The sequence below is a fragment of the Lissotriton vulgaris genome, chromosome 2_1, assembly GCF_964263255.1.
Source record: "Lissotriton vulgaris chromosome 2_1, aLisVul1.2, whole genome shotgun sequence".
Taxonomy (NCBI): domain Eukaryota; kingdom Metazoa; phylum Chordata; class Amphibia; order Caudata; family Salamandridae; genus Lissotriton; species Lissotriton vulgaris.
This window is the reverse complement of record NC_141687.1, coordinates 1,743,195,295-1,743,201,511: the sequence shown is the minus strand read 5'-3', so window position 1 is coordinate 1,743,201,511 and position 6,217 is coordinate 1,743,195,295.

The window sequence follows — 6,217 nt, the reverse complement described above, 5'->3', positions numbered from 1 at the left end:
AAGGAGTCCTCAAAAAACATAGAAGGAAAACTAGAGGATACCAATTTACGAAAAGAAAATGATTACAAACAAAGTAACTGTCACTCTTCTACTCAGACATCAGATGATGATCTTAAATCAACTGACAAAAGGAAAAAAAAGGAATCTTTTAATAAATCCACTCTATACTCCTTAAAACGATTGTTTAGAGAAAACCCCCCAAAAAAGCAAAAACAATTCCCGATTTTCAACAAAAAAACGAGAAAGGAAAGATTCTACAAAGACTCTGTAAAAGAAATCGAGGAATCACATGCAGAAATTAAATCTGAAATATCTTCAGGAGAAACAACACCAAATTTACCTAAGGATGTTATGCTAAAAGGAAAAAACAAAAGGAAGAAAAAACCTTTGAGAAGGATTCACAAAAAGCAAGCTCGCAAATTGAAATTTCAAAAAATTAAAATACCACAAAAAGATCTACAGGAGGAAAATGACGAGAAAAGTACGCCATGTAGGAGTAAAAAAGGAGAATCCCCCAAAGGAACAAGTATTGATAGAAAGAAAGCCTTGAACCCTAAGGCGGATGTATATCTCCCATTAAACACAGCTATAACGACAAGATATGAAAATGCTGATAAAACTATTTTTGAGAAGGAAAATGACTGCAGGATTGACACACAATCAAACGTACTTCAATTTGAAGAACTATTTCCCACTGACAATATCCCTCTTAACAGAAGCAGGATCCTTCACCTTTTACAAAATATAAAGACTCTTCAATTTATGACAAGCAGTGACATCGATCTAGTATCATTCCCAAAGCGAGGTCAGAGCAAAATCGCAATAGTCTCGTTCTGGTCTCCAGTAATACCAAGTATTATTCTGAAGGAAAAAGAGATAATATATCGATTCGGTTATGATGTCATTGTGAAAGCTGAGCTCAAAGGAAACAAAAACTACCCAACTTTCAATAACAACACGCAACTTTTTTCTACACTGCACTTGAACGAGGGACAAAGATCCTCGGGGACTTTAAGAGATCCAGAGGGTATCCAAATTAGAGATATAGAACAGGGAGAAGAGATTCTGAAAATCCGAGTAAAAAAAGGGGAAAGGGAAGTGTGGCATATGGAATCGAAGGCAAAAAATTTTGCTGAAAATAAAATGGAGAATTCATGGACCTGGCTTCCAGGGATGTTAAATTATAACAAAGGTTCTAATCAACTAAAGTACCCTGTTTAACCAAGGTCTAAAGGTCACAACGTGGAATATCGCTGGTAGAACAATGAAAAAAATGAAGGAAGTCCTCAGTAATCAGCCCGACATATTGACCCTACAAGAAACCTGGGCAACTGAGCCCTTTTTACAAAAAGGTTACTATGTGTATAACATATGTGCAAAAGCCTCAAACCGGGGCCATGCCAAAGGGGGATTGGCTATTTTAATGAGAGAGGATCATTTGTGGGCACAAGAGATAGTGGAAACCAATAGTGAGAATGTGCAATGTATTAAACTGTCTCTGAAAGCCTACAATTTGACCCCAATTAGAATAATGTTGCTTTTTAATGTATACGCCCCTCCAGGAAAAAAGCACGACACCTTATATGACGATACCCTGCAAATTATTATACAAATAATAGAAGCCCATATGTTTCCACCCTACATAATTATGGGTGATTTCAACGGGAAAATTTCCAATACAGAAATAAAAAAGTGGGGAAAAATTTTGGAAGAGGAAAGCCTGGAACCTTTAATCCCTCAATTCCCCAGTGATATTCGATCTAACAAAAGAGGGAAAACACTGTTAACAGTACTGCTTTCCATAAATGGAACAATTCTCAACGGGAATGTGGAAGGCGATATCCCGGCATCGTATACAAGACAGGGAAACGGGAGACCTTCTATAATAGATTATATTATCTGTGGCAAAGACCAGTTTGAAACCATGTCCCATCTCTGCTCCAATTTCACTATAGATAGCGATCATGCTGTCATGCAACTTAGAACCAGTTGGTCGGTTCCGTCCGCAGAAGAAGGTCTGATGACCCTCGATAGAAAGGAAACTCTGGTAAACAGTGATCAGAGACGTATCTTTTGGAATCCATCCTCTTTGAGTAAAATGACAAATCTGGTCGAGCATCAACATTTCTTAAGGAATCAATATTCTGAAGATCCTATAGAAAATTTTGAGACCATGCTCATTGAACTTAAGGAGGCATTAACTGAAATGAATTCTCAAAAAATTAACACTAACTCAAAAAGAAAAAATAATAACAAAACAGGGAACTCACTGATAAAGAAAACCCTAAACAAATTGATACGTGCTCAATACTTATACCCCTCACCTACTAAAAAGAAGGAAATAAATAAATTGAAAAATCAATTAAGAAGAGAAAAAACAAGTGAGAGAAAAACCCTTCAAGATCGTAACTGGGTTGAATTACAAATTGCTGCCAAAGAACCAAACCAGAGAACCTATTGGTCCATAATAGCCAAAATATCGGGGACAAAAAAGAAATTACAAGCAGTACCTGTTCCTCCGAAAGAGTGGGAAATCTACTTGGCAGAACTCTACAAAAAAAATGTGGACAAATTACAAGCAAACTGTCCAGATAAAGTAAAGGAAAAAGTTAAGGAAAAAGTAATCCCGAAAACATCAACTATAATGGTAGAAACACACATCCGGAGGGCAAGAAGTACAGGAGCCTTTGGCCCCGACCAAATTCCTATAAAGGCCCTGCAGACAAATTCTAAGGAATGGAGCCTTTTACTAACCCCACTTTTTAACTATATTTTTTCCACTGGTCAAGTACCCAAGTCATGGCAAGGGAGCACTATTATCCCTATTCACAAAAAAGGTTGCAAAACGGTAGCAGGAAATTATCGCCAAATAGCGCTGATGGACGCTACCGGGAAAATCTTCGCAGCAGAGGTACTATTGCAATTAAAAAACTGGGCCTTCTCGATGGGTTTGATACCCATGTTCCAGGCAGGCTTCAGACCCAAACATTCTGTTACGGATAACATTGCAATTATTCAGTTTTTTCTGGACAAATATGTCACACGAAGAAAACAGACGGTCTACATGGCTTTTATAGATTACTCGACCGCATTCGATCGTGTGGATCGTCCTACATTGTGGAAAAAATTGAGGAGTTTGGGAATCAATGATCATTTGCTACAGGTAATAATAAGCCTCCATACAACTACATGGTGTCGAGTCCAAATGGGGGGCGAAAAAGGATTAACGAAAGTAATATATACTGAAAATGGCCTTAAACAGGGTTGTCTACTAGCTCCCATGTTGTTCTCGTTATATCTAAATGATTTGCCAAATCAATTACAAAAGGGCTTAAGCCTGCCCCCAAAAATTAACGAACAAAGCGTTCATTTGTTGCTTTATGCGGACGATATAGTCTTGTTCGATCTCACACCATTTGGTCTGCAAAAATCTCTAGATATTCTGTTCAAATATTCAAATGACAATTTTTTAATCCCGAACGTAAGAAAAACCAAAGTTGTAGCCTTTTCTGGGAGGAAGAAAAGTGCCAAATATAATTGGAGGTTAGGAGATGAAAAGGTCGATGAAGAAAAAGAATATATTTACCTCGGCAGGATTCTTTCTAAGAATCTAACAAATACAAAGCATATTGAGAAGCTAACGAAAAAATCTGATTTACATGCAGGAGCACTTTCAAGACTATATAATGCCACGGGGAGCAGGCATTTTTCCTCATTAATAAAAATATACAAAGTGAAAATACCTGCAGTCCTGTCATATGCCACAGAATATATTCCCATTCAACAATGGGGCTTCATGGACCGTCAAGAGGGAAAAATCTTGAAAAAAATTATGAAGGTCCCAACTGCAACACCAGTTCAGGTTCTACGGCTGGAATTCGGAATTACTAGTGCTTTTGCCACTGCTGTGGCAAACATAATTAGATGGGCCTACAATCTCCTTCATGCAACGGAGGGTACTCTTAGATTTCTGTTACAAAAAGAGACTTTTGGCACAGATGTAGTTAAGCAAACTTTCTTAGTGAACATGTCTGCGGCGTTCCAAATGGCTGAAATTTCTACAGATATCTTGCAGACTTGGTCCGTGTCACAACTAAAACTCTTTCTCAAATGTTTTACTCCTAGGTTGAGTTATGATTTGGACTATGCTCACAGCTATAGGCTAAAAATATTCAAACCATTCACTACACTTATAGAGTATAAACATATACAGCCTTATATTTCTTTTTGTCTTTCTCATAATGCAAGGAGGGTAATTTTCATGTGTCGAACTGGGATTTTACCTGTACAATCTTATAAAGCAAAATGGTCACCTGGAGAACTCTCCCATCTATGTTTGTTATGTCAAGGGGGTGAGCAGACTGTGGAGCACTTACTGTTCATTTGCCCCAACTCTAAAGTAGTAGCAGCTCGCGCTCATTATATTACACCGATATACAGATCCTGCAGGCTAACAAAGGAAAAAGAAATATTAACAGCGGGCATAAATCCTCCGAACGAATTTGTATGCTATAATTTGTACAAATTTTTTAAATCCATGTTAGCTTTATATTAATTTGTGATGTACTTATCTTTTGTTAATTCTTTTCTTATTTTATGTTATATTTGTGGTCCTCGGTTGAGTACCTACACAAATAAAATCTTTTTGACTTTTGACACTACATTCTGTCTGCACGCGCTTCATCCCATGAGGCAAGTCACAAGAAATTACAGCACTGGTGCAGATTAATGAGCTTTTGTATGTGTGACATGATTGTTCAGTTATGGCACTGAACATGCGACACAGCTGATGTCATTGGTGATGTCACATGCGAAGGCATCTGGAGTTTGCCTTATGTTGCTTTTGGAGATGGGACTTGCAATGCGATCTGCCCTGTCAGCGTTGAGTTCCTGTATGATGTTATTTAGTCTGTGATGGCTCAGAAGTTGTGACTGGTGATGTCACATGTGAAGCCATCAGTGATTTGTTCAATGCTGCTATTGGTGATGGGACATGCATTACAATCAGTGTTGTCAGTAGGGACTTCCTGTATGATGTCATTTGGACATTGATGACAAAGATAACCTCATTGGTGATGCCACATGTACAGTCATCTGTGGCATGTTCCTTGATGCCATTGGAAACTTGATATTCAATGGCATCATTCCTATCAACATTGCTGTCCTGCATAATGTCATTAAATGTGTATTGGGTGCTATGGATGCACAGCTATCCTCATAGAGGTTTTTGAGCTGACCTTGAAACCTTACGTCTTCATTGCAGTTCTTGCACTGTATGACCTTGAGGTGTTTGCTTTAATGTATTCTGAGACTTGTGAACATCTAACCTCTCCCTGAAATGTGTGTCAGTGACCACCATTCTCATAATTCCAGGAGTAGTGTCATTCTCTTGAGCTTGAATGAGAGGTCAGCCGCGGCCATTGGAGGGAGTTCTGTGGGGCAGACAGGTGGGGCGGAGGAGGGGCAGGGTAGGGGGCGGTAAACACCAGAATATGTATGATTGCAGGTAAGTAAACCGGCCGCGGCTGTGAGAGGTCATAATCATGAAATGTAAATGTAAAAGTATAATCAAAACCATGTAGCAGCAAAATCTAAATTAAAATATTCAAAGAATAAAAAGAAATCAAAACTGGGCCCCCTTTTTTTGAAGCCTTTGAGTTGTTCTTGCATCATGCAAGGCAACACAAGGACAATGCAAAGGCTTCAGTAATGTTTACAAAGCCACGCAAAGCCTGATTTATGTGGCCTTGCGTAAATTTGTAAAAAGAATGCAACGCAAGTCAGCTGCTTGTGCTACGTTACATTGCATTTCAATTTGGGAGCCGTTTCATGGGTGGAGTATGGGCATCTGCATGCATCCACCCATGGCTTTTGGCACATTCCCAGATTTGCAAAGAATTGTACATCTGGGAATATGTCAAAATCCCACTCCTTCTCTAGTGAGACATTTCTTTATTTCTCCTTGTTAATTCCTCATTCCACGTGTGTACATATAAAGAGGAAAGTGCCTCTTAGGATTGTTTATATGCAGGAACATGTCTCTTCATGCACAAAAATAACCCTGCCTGTAACACAGGTACCCATGCATTATGGTGTAGGGGTGCCTTCCTTGGCGCAAGGCTGCACACAGTGTGCCAGCACAAGAAGAGAGCAGAAATGCTCCATATACAAGTGTCTTTGCAGGTTCTAAACAATGTGTTGCAAACATAGACCATAA